The sequence below is a fragment of the Myotis yumanensis genome, unplaced genomic scaffold (genome assembly GCF_028538775.1).
Source record: "Myotis yumanensis isolate MYYU_CA2020_CCGP unplaced genomic scaffold, mMyoYum1.0.hap1 SCAF_8, whole genome shotgun sequence".
NCBI lineage: Eukaryota > Metazoa > Chordata > Mammalia > Chiroptera > Vespertilionidae > Myotis > Myotis yumanensis.
The window spans coordinates 80,182,519-80,206,770 of record NW_027223759.1 but is presented as its reverse complement, the minus strand read 5'-3'; the positions used below and the strand labels follow the sequence as shown (position 1 = coordinate 80,206,770).

The 24,252-nt window shown below is 39.8% G+C and overlaps 1 protein-coding gene across 1 annotated transcript in view; it reads right to left on the bottom strand.

Moving 5' to 3' along the window:
- Positions 1-24,252, bottom strand: part of DPP10 (dipeptidyl peptidase like 10) — a 1,368,028-nt gene that overhangs the window by 1,253,733 nt on the left and 90,043 nt on the right. The window lies entirely within an intron of this gene.

The window sequence follows — 24,252 nt, the reverse complement described above, 5'->3', positions numbered from 1 at the left end:
AGGCCTATGTATTGGAGTATATTGCTCTCCTCAATTCTAACGCTTTATCTTCTTCTAGTTGAAGTTATTCAATTGTTAGGTTTTATGTTCTTCATGAAATATCTCTTAGCTTTCTATCTATAAGGCATATGTATTTAAATAAGTTTAAGTCTGTAGTCAGAAAGTTTTGTTCTATGTTGTTTCATAAAGTTCCAGAAAGTTTGTTCCAGAGACCATTTATAACAGGTGCAGCTTAGTAGTTTATAAAGATAAAACTAGTACAATTTTTCTAACATCCCCCAGCTGGCATCATTTGGCTGCAAATGCATTTTGGGAAGGAGAATATTTATTCTTTTCTCTAAAATAGACTTAAAGTTTCTTCCTTCTAATTGGAAAAAAAAATTGTCTCACAAGTGATGAATAGATGTTAGAGGAGAATATTTAATTCTTTTCTAAAAGTAAACTGGAAAGTTTTTTCCCTATAGTTGGAAGTAGGAAGGAGTAGTCTCTAAAGTGAAAAATAGTTGCTAAAGGAATAACATACCTACAGCAAAAAAAAAAAAAGGTGTGTGAGTGTGTGTGTGTATGTCACTTTGTAGAAAGAGATCTATCCTTTATCTTCTTAAAAAAATAATCAGAATCCTCCTCCTCCTTATTCCAACAGCATATGGACAACAAGAGAGCTAATACCAGTATGTCCAGCAGCCACTGGACCAGGAATCTAATTAGAGAGGTCACAAATGTGATTAGGATCAAGGGCTCAGGAGGCAGTAGGGAGGCAGATCCTGTGGGTCTAGAGAGGATATTCGAGACCCAGAGGAACACCGAGCTGGTCCAGACAGGAAGGAAACCCTGAGGCAGGAGAGAGGAGAGCTCATCAGGGCTTCCTTAGGGTACCCTGCTGGGTGGGAGGTGAGACCACAGATATTGTTCACAGAGCAAAGGGAGTCGGAGAAGGAGCTGCTGTGAATGGTTCCATTACCGGAAGCATGAGGCACCTCCCCAAAGCATCAGGTCAATATGATGATGCAAACAAATACTTCCCAACATTGAGCCGATTTATTTAAGCCATGACAAAGGACCTGCATTAGCCCATGATCATTTATATTCTTTTTCTTCTAGAGTCATTGCAGATTTTCTGCAGCCCATAATTACCTTGTTTCTGTAATCCAGTGAAAATACAATGATCTCAGTATTGCTTAGTTATCTGAGGACTGAGGCTTGCTTGCATGGCAGAGGTGGTGAAGTGAAACAGAATAGATGGGAGAGTCATGAACATCACTGTAGGGAACCTTGCTCTGACCCATCACTGGGCCCCATGCCCTATTAACCCTAAACCAGTGCTACAGCTGTGTTGATACAGGGTATGCATGTCTGGTCTTTCTGCCAACAACAATCTTTCAACCTGAGAGCAGCCTGAATGTACTACTTCTCCCTGTAAAGTCTTTGGTTTCTGTTGACCTAATATTCTAGATCCTAGACATATGCTATATCAGGAACCTTGAGTAGCATGCACCCTAGCCTCATTTTGCCTTAGATAAATCACTTAGCCTCAAGATCCCATCTGCATCAGTGATTCTGCCTCTAAGTACATTATGTCCAAAATTATATTTTCAGGTATAATTTTTTTCTTGAGTTCCAAACATATTCAACTACTACTATATTTTACTACCTGAACATTCCCCAAATGTACAATATTTAGTAATAGTTATTTTTAGTTCACTAAATACCAGTAATAATTTCATATTTTATATATAAGTCTCACAGCAACCCTATGAGGTAGATAGCATTTTATTTGAGAAGAATCTATCAAATGCCTCAAAACACCTAATATTGTTCTAGGTACTGGAGTACAGCAGTAAAAAGATCAAGTCCTTGCCTTCATGGAACTTACGTTATGATTAAATTATTGATCTTATTGTATTGATGAAGAACTGAATCTCAGAGGGATTGATGGACTGTCCAATGGTCCAAAACTTAGTAAGTGGTAGAGTTATAATCCTTTCTCATGTTCTTTATATGGTACCTCATTGATAATTGTGTATTATATTCTCTAGGCCAGGTGTTGGCTAATATTTCTCTAAAGGGGCAGATAAACATTTTAGGTTTTATAGGCCATACAGTCTCTGTCACTGTGGCTAACTCTGCCTTTGGTGTGGAAAACAGCCATAGCCAATGTGTAAATTGATTTCACTGGGCTAAACCCAAAGTATTGGTCATGTTTTAATGAAACTTTATGGCTGGAGGGTCATAGCTTGTTGACATGTGTTTTAGATGATTTCTTTAACCTCAAGGATTGTGCTTTTTCTCTCAGCATTACTATATCCTCTACCTGTGTGGCAAACCTTACTGTGAATGCTCTTCCCCTTTCCTTGTTCCTGTCCTCTGGATTTCCACAATAAATCCCATAGCTCACCAATAATAGCTTCTCCATAATGTCAATCACTATACTGATTAGATTATTTCTAAGGTCAAGTGCATAGCATTTAAAATCACTGGGACCAAAATTTATCCTAAAGAGAAACCCTTAATGATAAAAATTAAATAAAGTTAGCATTAAAAGAGATCTTAAATGAAATCATTCCACAACAATTGCACGTGGCACATAAAATAATTTCAGGCTTAGGGAGACCAAGGCTACATATCTAAAAGACATAATAGAGTCTTTATGTTTTCCCTTCTTCCCTGTCTCCCTTCTTCCCTTGCTTCATTTCCTCCTCCTCTTTCCTTCCTCCCTCCCTCCCTCCCTCCTTCTCTCTCTTTCTTTCTTTCTTTCTTTCTTTCTTTCTTTCTTTCTTTCTTTCTTCCTTTCTTTCTTCTCTCCTTCCTTCCTTTTTCTTTATTTTTTTTCTATCTTTGTAACCAAGACCTTATTTGTAATTTTGAAGGAACAGAAGTTTGTTCTTCACCCAGTTGGGAAAGGAGTACTGTCTCACCCTCTGGGCCCTATGTCCTCTTATTACCAGCCCCAATCACCTATGTCTTCTACAAACTTCTGATCTACTTCCTACAATACATGCAGATGAGTGGAACAATCCCACCACCAGAACTCCCTTCCTTAAGAGGCCACCTGTAGCAATTAAGGAAATAGATAACTGAACAGGGATAAGAGAGCTACAGAGGTAGGTTTGATTAAGTTCATTTGTTTCCTAGTGCTGCTGTGACAAAGTACTACAAACTTAATGGCTTCAAATAACACAACTTTATTATCTTACAGTTTTGGAGGTCCAAAGTCCAAAATAGATTTTATTGGGCTAAAATCAAAGTATTGGTAAGATTTCATTCCTTCTAGAAACTCTAAGAAAGAATCCATTCCCTTGCCTTTTGCAACTTCTAGGGGATTCCACATTCCTTGGATTGTGATGACCACTCCCCCCCTCCCCGCCCCTCGCTCCTCATTCTCACCTCTGCTTCTGTACTCAGATCACCTCTGGGACCTTCCTGCCTACCTCATTCCCCTCATGATTACTTTGGGTCGAACTGTATAGCCCAGGATAACCTCCCCATCTCAAGGTCCTTATCTTAATAACATGTGCAAGGTCACCTTGGCTATGAAGGCGATATCACCGGTTCCAGAGATTAGGACATGGACATCTTTGGGGAAGGGGACATTATTCTGCTCACCACACTACATTGTGCCCCCAGGAATATGTTTATTTTTGGACATGCAATGTAGTACAATCTATATTTAAGTACCAAATGCAAATTAATTTTAAGTCACCCATTGGTTCCACAAGTAATTAGTAGGTATACTTTATGTGTCAAACACTCTGATGGGAGGAGGGCCAGGCAGGAGGAGCATGTGGTCCCTGCTTCCAATGTGCTTACAGTATGGAAGGAAAGTATGTATAGAGGGTCAGCAAAACTCTTTAAAATATCTTTAAATTTATAATATTCTCTAAAGCACTCACATTTGCCATTTTGTTTAACAAATACTTATCAAGCACCAACCATGTGTCCATCGTTGTGCTGAGCACTCAGCATTCAGCAGGAAGGATGAAAACTCCTGCTTTGAAAGAGTTTATAGTCTGATGGAGGAGACACAGAAATGACCAAAAGAGTAAACAAGTTGGATACGTGGTATAAGGAAAGTAAATGTGGCGTGGGTGGCATTGCTTCACACTGACAATCTCTGGGAGAGGATGTCATTTAAGTTGGCACTGTAAGATGGAAGAAGCATTTGACATCTTGCTCCCGGGCATGTGTCATCAGTTTGGCTTAAGTAAACTCTGATAAAAATTATCAAAAGGTAAATAAAACTAAAAGAATAATTGATGCCAGGAGATGGAAAACACCAACCATAAGTAAGGCATAGGGAAGAGCATTTAAAGAGAGGGAACAGAAGTGCAAAGATCCTGAGGCCAAATAAAAGATTGATGGGTTTGAGACCAGAAAGAGGGTCCATTTATCTGGAAGAAGACTTGGATAAGAGATAGTCATGAATTTTAAAATTTGGTTTTGGTTGACATGAATCTATTCCTCATCAGAGGACTTCCAAAGACCTCTTGGGCAACCACAAGGTGGGCTAAGGAGGAGTGCTGTCTCCACATTGGCTGTCAACTGTGGATCAATAAACATTTCATGGAGAAGTTTATGTTGTTCTCTGACACTCTCCTGAACAGCAAGTAGATCACAAATTTTTCATTTCCAGTCATGCTTGTGAGTTTCTTAGTTCACCACTTGGTGTATAGAAGAGATTGCTAAGAAAGATGCTTTGTACCTGATGATAGGATATGGTGCCGAGGGATAGGTAGAGGGAGAAATGAGCATTTGGAAAATAATTCGAGATGGTAATCAACATCAAAAGTGCATACCATGTGAAGGGCCCCGTGAAAAGATTTGGCTTTTTGATAAGGCTCCATTTAGGAGACTGAGATGACTGTGGTCTGATTGACACCTCAAGATCAACTATTTGGTAATTATCCACACTTCTTCATTTCATTATCTCAGATCACCTAGAACTCACCCTCTGGATCTGCAGCTTTCTGAAGCCTCTCACCAGGAGAGATGTTTGTGCTAATGTCCACTTTTACTCTCACTTTACTTCTATTATGCACCTGCCTTTCTTCTACTCTACAGGCTGCAGAGAAGGGGCTGTCAGGAAAGCCAAGTTTTACAACTGTCTTGCTCACCCTCTGTGAGAAGAGCAGGCAGGAAAGCCACAGCCCACCAGCACTCTGAAGGAAGCCCCTACCCACACTCCTTCTTGCTAAAGAAACATCCATGCCAAGAGGCCAGCTGTAGCAAAACACACACACACACACACACACACACACACACACACACACACGTTTCACATCATTCCTTCTCAAAATCTATTTTTATTTTAAATCCTCGGTAGATACACAATAAGTAGCACTTTTCTCTAATTCTCGGCAACATTCTTAAAAGATAAAAAGCAAAGAAACCTTATTTATATTAACTGTTGACACTCTCTTATTTTAATTTTCCCCCTTAACTCACTCTAAATGCACTTTTTTTTCCTATTGTAAATGTTATTATTAATTTTTCTGACACTTTAAAACAATTATAAACATAACGTATGCACAAAAAATTTTGGAAATTTTAAAATATTTATATCTACCACAATCTCACAACACCACTATTAACATTTTGGTATATGTTTTTCTAATATTTTCTAAGCATATTTATTTTCCTCTAAAATAATGGAAAAAAACTGCTTTACATCTTTTTTTCATATTTTGAATATCTTCTCATGTAAATAAACATTCTTTCTCAATATTATTTTGGGGTTATTTTCTTCTATTGCACAGGTATTCCAGAATTTGCTGAACTAAAACTATATTATTGGACACTTAGGATTTTTTTTTTACTTTTACAAAAAAAATGCTATAATGAACAACATACACATATATTTCTGAATATTTCTCTAAGCACATTTCAGAAAAATAAAAATTGCTATGCCAAATACTATTTGCATTTTTTCTTTTATTAAACTTATTGAAATGACACTGTTTAATATGTTTATATATAATTTTCAAGTTACAATTCTATAATACATTATCTGTATGTTGCATTATGTGTTCACCTCCCAAACAAACTCTCCTTCCATCGCTATTTTTCCCCTTATACCATCTTCTACCTAATCTCACCCCCCTATCCCTCTGGTAACCACCATACTGTTGTCTATATCTATGAGTTTTTGTTTGTTTTATTTATTTGTTGCTTTCTGTTTCATATCCTACATGTATTTGCATGTTTAAGGTTCTGGTATATTTTGTCAAATAACCTCTGAAAATTCCTGCCAACAATGTTTGAGACTTTCTCTTCCTGCACTGTTACCAAGATTCAGAATTATCATCCCTCTTAATTTATGCCAGTTTTAAAGGTAAAGTTTATCATTGATACATACAAATGCAAGAAGAGTAGCAGAAATCAAACAGTATATATATATATATATATATATATATATATATATATATATATATGATTTAAAAGTGGAACAAATTATATCAAATCTGGGGGAAGAAGAAAAGATTTCCAAGAAAAGGAAACAGATTATATGGGCCTCACAGAGAATAATTCAACAAATAAAAATGGAAGAGATCCCAGATAGAGAAAACATTAGGAACAAAGACAAGATCGGGAAAGAGTGAATACCCCAGTTTGATTAGAATGTAAGAGAGAAATAGCCCTAGCCAGTTTGGCTCAGTGGATAGAACGTTGACCTGTGGACCAAAGGATCCCAGGTTCAATTCTGGTCAAGGGCACATACCTTGGTTGCAGGTTCCTCCCCGGCCTGGGCCCTGGCCAGGGCTCCTGCAGGAGGCAACCAATCAACGTGTTTCACATTGGTATTTCTCTCAGTCTTTCCCTCTCTGCTCCACCCTTCCTAAAAATCAATGGAAAAATATCCTTGGGTGAGGATTAACAACAACAACAAAAAGAAGGTAAAAGATAATTAAGACAGAAATTGTAAGTAGAGTTTAAATTTCAATAATTGTCTGACATTGATATTAATAACAATTTGGAAGCTATGATGAGAATCATTCATTTGTTCAAGAAGACTTTACTTATCAACTACAATATGCCAAATGCTTACATTACCATTAAAACACAGAAATCTCGGCCATTCTGGAGCACACAGGAAGAAAGCACCTAGAAATAGGTTACTATAGAGTATTAAGCTACAACATGGGAGAATAAAAAGCCAGGTAAGAGACAAAGGGAGCATAATTAAAAAGAAAGATCAGGACACTAAAATTCCATGGACACCTATGGAGGAATGTTGAGACAAACATAGAAATCAATGCAGAGAAACTAAATATGATAAAAACTGAAAAAAATAATTATTGCGTTTGGCAATCCAGGGACTATCAGTAACATTTTAAAGAGTAGTTTTTTGTATTGTTTTGTTTTTACAGTGATGGGAAAGGAAGACATCATATGGAAAATAAAGTTAATAGTGTGGAAATGGGGAAATAGACTCTCCAAACAAGACATTCCAAAAAATGGACAGTTTAGGAAACTAGAATAGCAAGATGAGATCAAGAGAGAAGAGCAATGTTAAAAGAGGGGCTTTTTCAATTAAATTCTAAATATCTAAAAATAAATGTTTAATCTCCAAAAAAAGTATTCACTTTTTGTGAATCTTCCTGCACTCCTTAAAGTCACCAATAGCTATATCTCCACTCAAGAAAATGGTTTACTTCTCTGTCACCCAACTTAACGTCTCAGCTTCATTATCAGGGATCTAGAATGTTACTGTGCTATACTCGTTCAATTTTCCTCCTGTCTCAAATCACTCCTTCTCTGGGACTCAGTCATCAATCAATCCTCCAGGCCCTAGAATGTCCCGGAGTCAGTCCTCAAGCCTCTTTTCTTCTCTATTTACATCCTTTATGGATCTTGTCCTTTTCCCTGAGCTTAAATACCATCTTGACACTGATGCCTCCCAAATGCCAGTCCCTTTCCTCAAAATGTTAGTCTCATATCTATTTACTTCACATCCGCACTTGTACATTGTAAAAGTCAAACTTTAAAACACTGGTACTGAATGATTTACGATCTCCACCAACTTTGTTCCTTACCATCACAAAGCCTGCCCCCTCTCAATAAATGGCACCAACAGCCACTCAACCCTTCAGGCCAATCCTAGGGGGCAACCTCAGTCACTCTCTTTCCTTTCCATCCTACAATGCTATCAGCTCTAAGTGATAAATCCATATCATATATATATATATATATATATACATATATATATATATATATATATATATATATATATGATTCTCATTTTGAACCTATGTATTATATATGGGGATATATGTCTATATATGTAGTTCTCACCACTTCTCCTGCTACAACCTTAGTCTAAACCACCACCTTGTCTCTCCTATACCTCTGCAACAGCTCCCTAACCAAACCTCCTGCCTCCCTCTTGCCCCTAAGTCCATGTTTCGATAGCTGACAAAGAAAAGTTTTAAAACCTAAGTCAAATGTCACCACTCCCTGCCTTCCCCTTAAAATGTGTCCATGCTTTTCTCCTGGAACTTACCAAGTCTTTCTCCAGCCTCATATTCCAGCCATTCTCCCCTCTGCTCCACTCACACAGGGCATCTCCTTTGCCTGGAGGGTGCTGTGCTCATTCATAGCTCGGAGCCTCATACTCTGCCCCTTCTCTTTAGGAGGCCCTTCTCCCATATTCTCATGTGGCTTGGCCCTCTCATTGTTCAGGCACTATACATACTCATGAGGTTTATTGTCTAATCTATAATAATAAAAGCATAATATGCTAATTAGACTGGACAGCCATACGTCCTTCTAGACAAAGCCGTGGCGGCTGCAAGGGCTGAGAGCAGGCAGCTATGGTGACTGGCAGCACCAGCAATGGGGTGATGGGAGTGGTGCCTTTGATTGCCCGGTTGCCTCCTGCAGAGGGAGGCCAGACTGCAGCTTAAGCCATCACTAGGACATCCCCTGAGGGCTCCCGGACTATGAGAGGGGGCAGGCCAGGATAAGGGACACCCCTCTGCCCCCCATGCATGAAATTTGTGCACCGGGCCTCTAGTGAAACAATAAAGATAATTATAGTGTACATATGTAAGTGATGTAAATGATTAAGAATTTTATAGTTTATGATACCTATGGCATAGTAGTTATACTAATATAATGCCTATTGTACAGTAATTATGCCTTTAACTTATTTTCTCTTTGTCTTCTCTTGCAGGAGACAGCTGTTCGGTTTACTCACTGATGAGTCCTTTAAGCCTAGATGAAGGTCTGGAGCAGAGAAGGTATTTAATAGCCTGTGTTGAATGAATGAACTCAAATATTCTACCGCGCAGGAATCCAAAGCAACACAGATACCTGTTATCTATGTCGTATCATTCAGAGTACTGATAGATATATGAAGTTACCTGTTTATTTGTTTTTATTTATTTGCGTATGTGTTCATTTGTTTTCTGCCTTCCCCACTAAAAGTTAAGCCCTTTAAAGGCATGGTTTCTTGCTTGTTTTCTTCATTGCTGAGAATAGTGTCAGTATATAGCAGCTGCTCAGTCAAAACGTTCAGTCTGATCATCTTGAGGTTCTGGCCCAACCAACAAAAGCTGGCATATCCACTGGGAACCACTTCAGACAGTCTGAGCTCCTCTGCACATAGAAACATATAGCCACTCTGCTCTGAGTGTACACACTATATACTAGATACTGTATCACTCATATAGTATACTAGAGCCCCGATGCACGAAAATTCTTGCAAGAGTAGGCCTTCCTTCCCCCAGCTGCCAGCACTGGCTTCCCTCTAGAACCCAAGACCCGAGCTGGCTTCTCTCTGGCCCAAGCTTTGTCAGGAAGGACGTCTAGAATGACGTCCACTCTAATTAGCATAATACCCTTTTTAGAAAAAAAATATATTTTATTGATTTTTTACAGAGAGGAAGGGGGAAGGATAGAGAGTTAGAAACATCGATGAGAGAGAAACATCGATCAGCTGCCTCCTGCACACCCCCTACTGGGGATGTGCCTGCAACCAAGGTACATGCCCTTGACCGGAATCGAACCTGGGACCCTTCAGTCTGCAGGCCGATGCTCTAACCAGTGAGCAAAAGCAGCTAGGGCAGCATATTACCCTTTTATTTTACAGATAGTATACTGTAGTGAATACACTATATATTAGCTTCTGTATCACTCATATAGTGTATAGTAAACTGTAGTGTACTCACTCTATATTAGATTCTGTATAATACATATAGTATATAATGTACTGTAGGGTACATACTATATACAAGATTCTATATCACTCTTATCATATATAGTGTACTGTAGTATACACATTATATACTAGATTCTGTATCCACTCATATAGTATATAGTGCACTGTAATTGGCATTTTTCTTTCCCTTTTGCAGTATTATCTCAGGCCTTATCCCAAGGTTTATCAAGTTAGTTGACTCACTGAGTAGGGGCAATAGCCTACGGACATTGTGTTCCTCGTATCCTCTCTTTTTCTAATACCTACCCCTTTGAGTCTACCTGTATTCTTTCTTCTGTGAGTGATAACAAAAGGACAAATCAGAAAAGCAAATTTAGATCATTATTCCAGTGTCCAAAGGACATGGATACCCTATTCATTTAAGGTATATTTATAACCTTGGAATAGTCAAGGTAAGGACTGGGAGTGGAGTGGTAAGTACTTGAGGCAGACAATCATGGGGGCAGTTTGAGGATGTGTCGTCACACTACTTATTTGATAGTGTGTTCTGTATAAGAGACTGTCCCTGCATGTATGTACCCACCAGGTCAGATGCACGGTAAGAAAACTGAGGGGACAGAGGCAGCACTGAGAGCCTTGTTTTGATCCCTGGTGAATTCATGCCAACATTTTCCCCCTTTTTCCTCCCACATGGACTATTTGTTTAAAATGCCAGGTATTTGGTTCCCACATATAGAGCTACATAGACCATCTCACCCAACTGATTCCACAAATGAGGGGCTATGGCCCAGAAAGGGGATGACACCTGTGCAAAATGACACAGACATGGTAGTCAGTCACACCAGAGTCCAGAACCCCTTGCAGTGCAGATCTCAGCTCTCACCACCCCCTACACCTGGAGCAAGTCCTGGTGTCTTTTATTGGGGCTTCAATAGATGTTTGGACATTTAAAAGAGAAAGTCCCCTGGAGTTCCTAATCTCAGGATGGTTACTGAGGGTTGGAGTGAGTAACAAGGAAAGCATAGAATAGGGATTTTTTAAAAAGGAGGGCGTGTCTGGACAGACTTGGACCCAATTGAGAATCCATCAAAATACCCAAATATCCTTCAGTAATTGTGGAAACACAAATATCAAACCTCCTATAAGAAATTATTCTTGAACTTCCAACCCAAGATGATCTTCCATTCCCCTGTTTTATCTTCCTAATACATTTGAAATCATCTGACCTACCTATTTTCTTGTTATTATCAGCCCTGTCCATTAAAAGGACAGCTCCATGAGAATGGGATGCTATGTGTTCAATTGACCTCATATTCCCAATTCTGGAATGGTCACAGGTATTTAATGACTATTTGTTGAATTAAGTGATGCTGAGTTAATAAAAGTTATAGCATAGACTTTGACACCATGGAATCCTCAAATAAGGATTTTTTAAATGAACAAACCCTTATTTCTAATTTTGAATCTAAAAAAATCAAACATTTCTACTCTGGAAAAAATATTCCCTATATATGGGATAGCTGACGGTCTAGATTGCTGGTCAATTATCACTCACTTGTTGTGCAGCCCAGATTTTCACTTTGTGTAAGCCGTTTTTCATAAAATGACAGAAAACTACTGAAAACCACTCACTTCTCTTGAATCCCATTGATATCATCCCAGAGTGAAAAAGGTTCAAATATTGCTCTCTCCGGGGGGAAGCAATTCACACCCTGGTTACCACCAGATGGACAGCATTACTATTCCATTACGATTCGGAGGCACCAGGACTCTGTCATTTTAACTTTTCAACCACACGGGAACAGAGTGTGGTAATAACTCCAAGGAACTGCATTTCAACTCCAGCTGTGGGTCCAATTTCCACTTGTAGGATTTAACCTGGAAATTATCATTGACCACCCCTGGGGGACATGCCCAGCTGATTTGGGAGGTACATTGGGAGAAGCTGGCTCAGCCTGGAGAAAGGAAAAGACAAACGATGGACAAAGCAGAGCGGAATCAAGACTGTCCTTGTGAAAATGAAACGTGATGTGTAGTAATTGCAACGGTGAAGCCACCAAACAGCCTGTTAACAAATAAGTGGGTTGATGTGGTTATAGGTAAGACAAGTGAAATTTAAGAACATTGCAGGCATTGAAAGTTACATTGGCTGGCTTTGACTGAGAGCTGATGATAGGTCTAAGCAGCAGGAGGAATTGATGACTGGATCATGCAGTGAATGAGAAAATCAAAAGAAAGGTGATACGTGGAAGAAAGTCTATTTAATTGGGGTGCAGATGTAAGGAGAAATTAGTCTCCAACACTAAAGCATTAAAGATAAAGGTTGAGCATTACAAAAATGTATAATAATAAAAAAATAAAAAAGTTTCGGCATCTTTAGCTGTAGGCATTTCATTCATTTAATAAGCATGGCTAAACACCTAAGTGCCAGGCACTGTGCTACCCCATAGGAGATTAAAGGAATCATCTCTTTCCTCAAAAAGATTAGGTTCTGGGACAGACAAAGCAGCTGAAAAATCCAGGGACAGACTTTGTAAAGGGAATCAATGCATTCTACTCCCATAGAAGCTACACTCTGCATTTCAAAAACAAGAACCCCTTAACTTGTTATTAATTATTAATTGCTCTGCATTTTTTCTCATTCAATCTTTGCAACACCCTGTGCACTATGCATTGCTGCCCCCGCTGCACTGGCAACAAAATTGAGGATCTGAGGCACACATCACAGAGCTAAAGCCTGAAGACGCTGGGATGTGTGTTCTTTCCACTCCGCCATGTTATTCTGTGGGCGCTTAGCCAAAACCACAGCTAGGGAATCTACAAAGTACACAGGCTCTCCCTTTCTTGTACCTCATGTCCCACTGAAGTGACCCAGTGTGATCTTCTCAGAAAGCAGGTGACTTTCAAACTTCTTTGGCAGGGTCAGAAATCCATTTGCAAACAGATAATTGGGGTGGAAAATCATGTTTTTTTTTTTTCTTCTTTCAAGTGTTTTTGAACATTAACATGTGCTGCACTGTGGCCTCAAGATCAAAGAATGAATAAAAATATCTAAGCAGTCAGCTCCGGGATCCTCAAGCAGGGAAGGACGGAGGTATTTGAGGCAGGGAAGAAAGTATGTTTAACACTCTCCACGCGTGTCTCACAAATAACAGAGGGATAAAACCAAGGGGTCGGCCAACAGGGACCCAGTCTAGGATCCAGGGCTGCAGAGCTCCCTGTGGCAGTAGAGCTGCAAGCATCTCCTCAGGAGCCCTTCTCCTGAAGCAGTCAGCTGTCTCAAGTCTGCTGTCTGCAATAGTGTTCACCCATCCAGAGGGCGCTGAGTGAGCAGAGCTTAGGAGACTTCTCTCAGGCGGGATCCTGGCCACAACGCTAGGAGGCAGCAAAGTACCTGGGAAAGAGCTCGCTTCCATTAAGTTTAGCTCTGGAAGTATGTATTTCCTGGTGAACATGCATTACTCTGCTGGAGTTGTGAAAATAGTACGGAGCTAAAAATTGTAGCCTCACCCACTTAAGGGTGTACAATCTCACTGAGGTTATAAGTGAAATAACATCACAGTCAATTTTTTAAAGGGAGTGGGGAGTGGTGGGGTTATTCCAGAGGTGATGACACTTGGAAGTATATTTTAGGAAACAGAGAGAGACCAAAGCAAACTACTTAGCTAAGGAAAGCTTTGTGGACCACATGGATTTTGAAACAATTGTGATGAGCGAATGGGGGAGATCTATGGTGAAGAATCTAGAAGAGTGGAAGGAGGAGCTGCATTACAAGGACAGCAGCCTGGCTCAAAAAGATGTTTCTATTACATAACTGTACAGGGCTATGGGTTTACAATCATTATTTAATTTGATTCTCACAATGATGGTTCTACAAGAAGTGCTCTGCCCTAGACCGTGTAGCTCAGTTGGTTGAGCATCTACCCATGAACAGACAGGTACTAGTTTGACTCCCAGTCAGGGCACATGCCCAGGTTGCAGACTCGGTCCAGAGTAGCAGATGTATAGGAGGTAGCTAATCCATGTTTCTCTCTCACATCAATGTTTTTCTTTTTCTCTCTCTCTCCCTCTCCCTTTCTCTCTCTCTAAATATCAATAAAAACATTTAAAAAATAAACAAGTTCTCTTTCTCTCTACCATACATAAAATCTCAGAAATAAGTAATTTCTTTAATAGGCAAGACTAAGAGCCAGAAATTGAAAGATCACTCACACAATCCTTTATTCATGTCCACGTGGGTCATATATGAGTAAGATAAAGGTAGATATTTTCCCAGACCTCAAGAAGCACACAACATAGGTGGTTGGGGAGGAGATACAAACAATTTAATCAGGAATTTCAGTCTGGGATGTGCGATGCCAAGCAAGTCAGACAGGGTCTTGTTTTATGTAAAACCTGATTGGTACTTGAAGTGAGTCTTGAAAAATAAACAGAAGGCAAGTCACAGACTGGGAGAAAATATTTACAAAGGACACGTAAGGAATTGTTATCCAAAATATAGAAAAAAATCTTTAAATATCAACAACAAAAAAACAATGTGATTGAAAAATGAGCCATAGACTCTAACACATGTCTCAAGAGAGATACAGATGGCAAATAATACACTAAAATATGCTCCACATCATATGTCAACAGGGAAATGCAAATTAAAACACTACGCACCTAATAGAATGGCCCAAATTTGGAACACAGCCAACACCCAAGGCTGACAAGGATGTGGAGCAGCAGCCACATGGTAAGATAATTTGATGGTTTCTACCAAATTAAACATATTTCTATCATATGATCTAGTAATCCTGCTCTTTAGTATTTTCTCAAATGAGTTGAAAACTATGTCCATACAAAAATCTACACAGATATTTATAGCAGCTTTACTCATAATTGCCAAAATTTGTAAGCAACCAAGATATCTTTCAGTAGGTGAACCTTCAGTAGGGTAAATAAACTATAATACATCCATATATGAAAGATCATTTTGGTTCTAAAAAGAAATAAGCTATTAAACCCTGGAAAGATATGGAAGAACTTCAAATGCGTATTACGAAGTGAAAGAAAATAATCTGAAAAGACTACATACTGTATGATTCCCACTATATGTCCTTCTGGAAAAGGCAAAACTGGAGGCAGTAAAATGATCAGGCCCTGGCCAGTTGTGGCTCAGTTGGTTGGGGCTTATCCCATGCACCGAAAGATTGCTGGCTCAATTCCTGGGTTGCGGGTTTCAGTAGGAGGCACGCAGGAGGCAACCGATGGATGTTCCACTCTCACATCGATGTTTCTCGCTCTCTCTCCCTCTATCTCCCTCTCTTTCTAAAAATCAATTAAAAGATCTTTTAAAAACAAGAAGATCAGTAGCCCTACCTGGTTTTGCTCAGTGGATAGAGCATTGGCCTGCGGACTGAGGGGTCCCAGGTTCAATTCCAGTCAAGGGCACATGTTGTGGGCTCGATTCCCCGAAGGGGGCATGCAGGAGGCAGCCAATCAATGATTCCCTCTCATCATTGATGTTTCTAATGTTTCTATCTCTCCTTCTCCCTCTCCCTCTCCCTCTCCCTTCTTCTCTGAAATCAATAAAAATATTTAAAAAATGATCAGTATTTGATGTGGGTTAGTGGGGAGTGAGGGATAAGTAGAAGAAACACAGAAGATGTTTAGGGCAGTGAAACTACTCTGTAGGATTCTACAATGATTGATAGATGTCATTATACATTTGTTCAAAACCACAGAATGTTCAACACCAAAAGTGAACCCTAATGTGAACTATGGACTTTGAATGATGGTAATCTGTCACTGTAGGTTCATCAGTTATACTAACAAATGTACTACTCTTGTGGGGGATGTTAATCATGGAAGAGGCTATACATGAGGGGTGTCGGGGGACAAATGAAGAATCTCTGTGTCTTCTGCTCAAGTTTGCTGTGGATCTAAAAGTACTCTAAAAATAAAGTCTATTATTAATAAGTAAATGAACAGATGATATCCAGGCAAAGTAAGGAACAGGATGCGAAAACAGAATAATAATAGACTGTGTATAACCTCAGAGGTGAGAGGACTTGGCTCATACAGGGAACTGAAGAGCAGCAGGTCCCAGAGGCTAAGGGCATAGACTCTAAAAGCAGATGTCAACTCTAAGTTCTGGTCCTGCCCCTTGCTAGCTGTGAGACCTTAATCATGGAAGAGGCTATACATGAGGGGTGTGGGGGGGACAAATGAAGAATCTCTGTGTCTTCTGCTCAAGTTTGCTGCTCAAGTTTGTGAAAAAGGCATGCCAGTTGAAAAGGGAAAAATGCAATGGATTACACAGATACTGGGAGTGGAATTTATATAATTGGGTAATAAAATGGATGAGGGCAGGAATGGTCCTTATGTTTCATACTTGGGGAGGTGATCATTTCTAAAGGAAGTAAAATGCTTCCTCATGATCCTTGACCTTCCCTTCTCTTCCTCTTCTCTTCACCACACTGGGCTGTTTCCCTGAGTGTAAAATGAATGCTTCCCAATGTTTTGCAGTCTCTAATGACCCTTATAGCTCTAAGAGCTTTGTCTATTATGAGTGATTCCTAAGTACAGGATTGAGTCCGGTTGTGTCTCTCTAACCAGTATCATGGTAGCCATCCTTGTCCTCTCTTTTCCTGTTTATATAGACAAATTTTTTAATTGTCTGCTTAGAAATAAGGCTTTTGGTTGTCTCCCTATTTACATGTGAAGTTCCCAGAGACTGACTGGGCTTGAGAGTTGCAAATAGTTCTCCAAGTGGAGTTTCACACCATGAACTCCCTCCCTTGCCATGAGATACTGATGAAGAAGTCAGTGAGTGAATCTGGGCCAGAGAGAATGATTTGCTGCTTTGCTTCCCCCTCCCTACCCACCCACTCTTTTCATGGGTATCTACACGACTGACTGAGAGTTCCCCGGAGGCCAACGAAAGTGACCCAAATGAAAACTTAATGCATTCCCAATCTCTCTCCTTCACCATCCGCTGCTAACACAAAATGAATTTAGTCAGTAAGAAAATTAAATGTGTTACTTGCTTTGATTTATATTTCTATACCTTTATGCTCTTCTGCTTAATAGCTATTCCCCTGCCTCCCTTTAAAAGCCACACATCAGAGTATTTTCAACACATCCCTCTTTAACTGGAACTCAACAGGATATTTTACATTTCACTTTCTCTTCCTTAATCTCAATTTTAATATATGTGCTGCAAGAGAAACAAGTCCAATTTTTCCTCCATTGATTACAAGGAATTGGCAGCATAAAATATCCAGGCATGGAGAGAAGTGAGTCATTTCATTCTACATTTGGAGGTTACTGTTGCCACAGGTCCCAGAACTAAAATTCTGTGTTTTCAGCATCACTAGAAAAGTAGGTCCAGAAGAAAAGTAGAAGATGATTAGAAAGGTTCTTCTGTTTCAGAGACTCACAGTGTCAATTTCCAGGTTTCTGCCAGGAGAAGCATGTGGATCAAGGCAGCTTCTTGATAACTCATGAACTCTCATTAGCCTCTTTTTAAAAAATATATTTTATTGATTTTTTACAGGAAGGAAGGGAGAAGAATAGAGAGTTAGAAACATCGATCAGCTGCCTCCTGCACACCTCCCACTGGGGATGTGCCCGCAACCAAGGTACGTGCCCTTGACCGGAATCGAACCTGGGACCTTTCAGTCCGCAGGCTGACGCTCTATCCACTGAGCCAAACCGGTTAGGGCATCATTAGCCTCTTAATAGCCATCCCATTTCAAGAAGAGTAAGGGGAGAATAGGTTCCTCTAAGTAACTTTCTCAATTGTTCTGCAGAAGTATGTCAGAACCAGGATTAGAACCTAAGTGCCCATTCATTTGATCTCTGTATTACCAATTTGAAGGCGATGTCACTGGAATTCTGTTTTCTACCTTAACAGAACATCACCACTTTTGAGCATGGTTGTGCGACAGAATCAAGAATGCAAAAAGATTGTCCTCACTCTACTAACCCCATTACCTATATTCAAACTTGTTCCAGCTTCTCCAGAGTGGTAAATTATATGAATACTAATAATAAATATATGTGCCTCTATTCAATGGTATTTCACAGTTATACTTTACATATGTTACCTCATGTAATACTCAAAGCAACCATATAAAGTCAATCTAGGTGTTCTCCACCCCCCCTCCCCCGCCCTCCCTTGCCACCTGTCTGGTCTTGGGAGGCTGATCTCTGTGGACCACCTCAGCAGAAATTATGGTCCCTACAGTGTGGCTTCTAGTCCATTTCTGCTGGAGGGAAACACCAACAGAAGATGAGAGGACAGGAAGAGAGAGGTCAGTGAATGTGACTGCCACCTCCCTTCCCCAGCTGGGTAAAGGCATGACAATAATTATGCTCCTCTAAAGAGGTGACATCTCTTGTCCATGTTTCACTTCGACCTTTTTCTATAGTGACATCTTCTGTAACTTCAGCATTCTAAGCACCACACCCTCTCCTACAGATAAAGGTGTATCACTACTGTGGGAAGCAGTCAGACAATCTCTATAGGCTGCTATCTTTGTTATCTATATACATATATGTATACCTGTATATAAATGTGTATGTATGTATGTATATATGTATATATATGTGTATGTATATATATTCATACATACATACACATCCTGGTGCTTTTCTTATTGAACATGACTCTGACTGCTATCCAGAGGATCATGTTGCTAAGGAACTTTTCTATAGTAACAGAGTAAGAGCCAACTACAAAATTTGTGGGGCCAAGTACACAATAAAAATATTAACCTCTTATTCATAAAGCAGCAATGAGGCTCTTTCCTTTCTTCTGTGTTCTCTCTCTTACTTGTCATGTTGCTTATTTGCTACTTAATGTCCAACTCCCTAGGAGCAGGTGCAGACTCTCATGGCACCTAAGGTCCAGACTGACCCATTGGCATATCAGGCATTTGCTTTAAACCTCAATCCTCTACCATGCCTGCCTTAAAGACTATGGAAAAGGGGCAGAAGATGGCAGCAGTCACTGGGCAGAAGCAGTAGTGCCCAAGAGAGCTGGGGACATGGCTGGAGGTGAGAAGGCCAGTGAGCCCAGGCATGCTCCAGTGTCCCATTGGACATCACTTACAAAATACGAATCCAAGGATAAAATTATTAAGAATTTCAAGGTTGGCAACCACAGGGCATTAAAGTCCAACAGCAAGGCACCCTTGTGACGAAGTCATGAGGTACTACACCCCAAGATGCTGCCCCTCAACGTGGACAGTGGGTGATGCAGCTGGAACTTAACATGTATCTGACTCTAAAACTCATGCTTTACTGTGGAATCACAATGTGTTCCAATGCCCATAAATGGATGTCTCTCATATACAGTGAGAGTATGGGGATCATAATGAGAACACACCCCAATAGGCACATCACATCTTTTATCCCCCAAACCTATAATCTGAATGCGTTTTTCATTTTGTTAGGCAGGGAATAAGCATTTGTTGTTGTTTTGTGCCATTTAGTTTGCTCTAACCCAGTGAATATGTGACCTTCCCAAAGTCCTGTCCTCAACAGTCCTGCTCAGCTCCTGAAGACTCAGCCCTTGGCTTCTTGTATGAAGTCAATCCATCTCATATTTGGTCTTCCTCTTTCCTGCTGCCTTCTATTTTTCCCAACATAATTGTCTTTTCCAAAGAACTCTGCCTTCTCATGATGTGCCTGATGTAGGACCGCTTCAGTTTTGTTATTTTTGCCTCCAGGGTATCATAGAGCTCTCCTCCAACACCATATTTCAAATGACTCTTCTGTTCAACTTTTCCGTCCATACCTAGTAATTGGGCATATAAGTGTGTGGGTGATCTTAGCCTCGGTCTCTAGTGACACATTTTTGCTGTTAGTGATCTTTCCTAATTCTTCTATCACTGCCCTTCTGAGACTCAACCTTCTCTTAAGTTCTTGGCTGAAGTCTCTTGTTTGAATTGATGATTGAACCAAGGTAAGCAAAATCTTTAACACCTTCAGTGTCTTCATTGTCTATGTTGAAGTTGTGTATTTCTTCGGCGGCCATGTTTTTTGTCTTCTTGATGTTCCAATGCAGTCCTGCCCTTTCTTCTTTCACTTTCATCATCTGTCATGTCAAATAATTGCTACTTTCTGCCAGTAGGATAGTGTCATCTGAATATCCTGATTTATTAATATTTCTTCCACTAATTTTCACTCCTCCCGAATCTGAGTCTAGCCCAGCTTTTTTTGAACATGTTCTGCATACAGATCAGACAAATATGGACATAAATGCGCTCCTGTCTGACACCTTTGCCTGTAGGAAATCATCCTGTCTCTCCATGTTCTGTCCTGACAGTGCTTCCTGCCCACAGCCTAAGTTATGCATCAGGGCAATCAAGTGATGAGATATGACCATTTCTTTCAGAGCATCCTAGAGTTTTTCACGGTCAACAGTCAAAGACCTTACTGTTTCTATAAAACATAAAGTAATTTTCTCCTGAAAGTCTTTGGAGCACCCCATTACCCAGCAAATGCTCACAATTAGCTCCTAAGTGCCTCTTCTTTTTCTGAATCCAACTTGAACATCCATATAATGTGGAAGCCTTTGTTGCCTCACCTTGAGCATCACTTTACTTGCATGGGAAATTGGAGTATTTGTCCTAGAGCAGTTGTTCTGAACTTTCTGGCCCTTTACATACAGTTCCTCATGTTGTGACCCAACCATAAAATTATTTTCGTTGCTACTTCATAACTGTAATGTTGCTACTGTTATGAATAGTAATGTAAATATCTGTTATGCAGGATGGTCTTAGGCGACCCCTGTGAAAGGGTCATTCGACCGCCAAAGGGGTCGCAGCCCACAGGTTGGGAACCACTGTCCTAGAGTGACTGCACTCCTTGACATCTCCTTTCTTAAAGATTGAAATGTATACTGAAGATTTCCAGTCTGTAGGCCATTGTTTTTCCCCCCATATTTGTTGACATATTCCTGGTAGGATGTTGACAGATTCAGTCTCTGTGGCTTGAAATAATTCTATTAGTATCTCACCTATTCCTGGTGACTTATTTCTTACTTTCAGGGCAGCTTTAACTTCACTTTCTAGAATTACAAGTTCTTCCTCATAGGAATCTTCTTCAAAGGTATCTGTCATCTTTTTGTGTAAGTTTTCAATACATTCTTTCCACCTTCCCTTTGTTGTCTCCTGGTCAGATAATATGTTTCCTTGTTGGTCATTCACCATTCCTAAATTAGATTTGAATTTCCGTTTTATTAGGAGGGTATTTAGAAAACGTAAAAACAAGGTTGAGACACACAACATTTCTGGTGAATTTCCTATTTCTAATCTAAGCACCAGACACGCACTAAGCCTCCAATTAGAGTAAACACCTAGCAGAGGAGGTAAATCACTAATTAGAATGCTTTGCCGTAGGAGATAGGAATGTCACCAACCACCAACCGCTTAAAAATTGAACAATATGGCTTGACCACTCTTGCTGGAGGGAAAATTCAGAATCATCAGACTGGAAAAACATCTCAGAGCTTTGGGCACACTGCAGGGAGATTGGCTGTTTGGCAGCCTTGGTAACACTGAATTCTGACTCTCAAGAATGGAATAATGGTGCTCTTTAGTGTGGGCGGGGGCAGAGAAAACAAACACCGAACTGCTACTGAGGAGAGAAACAAAGTCCACCAATATGAGTTTGCAAGCCAGAAACCTGTTTAAAACTGGAATTTCTTTATGCATTTTTCATACATAATACAAGGCACAGGTGTCCCAGGTAATGAAGTGACAGCAGTAGAAACAAGACACTAAATGAGAGTCTTAAATTGCAGGATTTGTGCTGTGGGTTGAGGTCTGGAGAAATCCAAGATGGGACAGTTTCCTTGAAGAGACTAGAACTAGTTCACAAAAAATAAACGGCAGCTGTGCTGAATGTGCTGAGTGACAAATGAATGCTATCAGGGGCTAAAGGAGAGAGACCAGACTTCACAGAGTAGGTAAAACTTGAACTATTTTTTTGCAAGAAGAATAAATAGTCTCATAAATATGTGTACTTCTTCAAAAATCACACAGAAATTCCAAAAAAATATCTAAGCCCCCTGCATGAGAAGTACTGGATGGGTTATTAAGAATATGGTAAGGCAATTTTCAGGAGATTTGCTGTTGATCTCAATAAACCCAATTTTTTCTCAATAATCTTCAGTGGTGATATGGAGGAATCTCTGCCAGATGGACCCTAGGGCTTTCTTAGGGGATGCCTGCAGTGATTGATTTGCACTGGGACCTGAGGCTGAGGGATCACTCAGGGTCCAAATGAGAATCCTACATAAGGTTAGTTCACACTGGCATACTAAGAGGTAAGGAGCCATGAAACCAGACATCCAGATTGATAAATCTAGACCAGTGCTGTCCTATAGAAATGGGCTAGCCACATGTGCAATTTTAAATTTTCTTGTAGCAGAATTTTATAAAGGTAAAATAAAAAGTTAAAATTAATTTCAAATAAATATTTTATTTAGTTTAATATGTTCAAAATATTATCACTTCAACCTGTAATAAAACTTTGTAAATTATTAATATTTTTCATTAAATTTTTAATTAAGTTTTTAAAATCCGATGTGTATTTCACATTTTCAGCACACGTCAGTTCACACCATCCACATTTCAAGGGCTCGATAGCCCCATTCGGTTGGTGGCTATCATATCGGACAATGCAGCTCTAAGCTCTTTCTGAAGCACTATGTGCAATGTATTAGGCACAAGGATTTGGCTTCCTAGGTGTAGTGCTCCTGCAGGGATCCTTGAAACCAGTCAAGGATGGATTCCGAGGCAGCTCCTTGTCATCATCAGGAACTCCTGGGGGAGATCCTACATTACTTTGCTTACTTGTTTTTTGTTTCTTTGATCAGTGACCTGGCCAGTGGCATTTGTATAGTTAATGGTATAGTGAATAAATGAACAAATGAATGACTAAGTGCTACGATGGACTCCTAGCAGGATTAAGAGGTAACTAGGGCAGGAGAGAGAAGAAACATGCCTATCACAACTTTAAACTGGATCTGACATTCAAGGCTCTCCACATTTTGTTTCATATCTCTAGTTTTAACCTTATACAATATTTCCCACTGTGCAAAATATGAAAGATAAGAGGACAGGCCTATTAATTAGCAAATTATACACACACACACACACACACACACATTATAATCTCTACTTGGAGATTCATAATATATACCAGTACTATAATAAACTCAACTAAAATAATTTATTTTCAACAGGACTTTTCAGAACCTTACACACTGAAAGTTAGTGGTTCTCTCTCTTTGCCATGTCTCTCCACCTAAATGATAAGCTTGTTGAGGGCAGGAATCCTTTACTTTTTTTTATAACCATTTCATGGCCTTTTATTCCTGCTTGCACTCTTTTCTCTATAATCCATTCTAGGAGAACTATGAGGGTAATCTTTTACAACATAATCCAGTCAAATCACTACACCGAAAGCCTCACTACACTTGGAATGAAACAGAAGCTGCTGCCAAAGAGAAGTCCTCACAGGTTCTATATGACCTAGTCACTGGCTGTGGCCTGAAACCTAATGGCCTGTCCCAGAGATCTGCAAACTATGGCCCTGGGACCTAATCCAGTCTGTTTTTGTAAATTATGTTTTATTAGAACTCAACCACATCCAACTTCAGGTTCTGTGCCTGCTCTAGGTGCAATGGCAGGGCTGAGTAGTTGCTGTAAAGACAACGTGGCCTACAAACCCTAAACTATTATTATCTGGTCCTTTACAGAAAAGGTTTGTCAGCCTCTGGCATACCCTTTCACCTTTGTTCTCTCCCTTCCAGCTGCACTGACTTCCTATCTGAACCTGAAACTCACCACTCTCCCTTTTCCTCAGGAATTTTCCTCTCATCATTTTCTCTGCCTGAAGCATTGCCCCCACATTATTGTATGATGGGCTCTTTATTGTCCAGGTCTCAGCTCAAATGTCACCTTCTCCACTGCCTCCCCTAACTATTCAGTCTAATTCAGCTCTTCTTCCTCATCCGGTTACTCCTACCATCACCGTGGGGTTTGTTGTTATTGTTACTATTGTTTCTTTTTTAAAAAAATATATTTTATTGATTT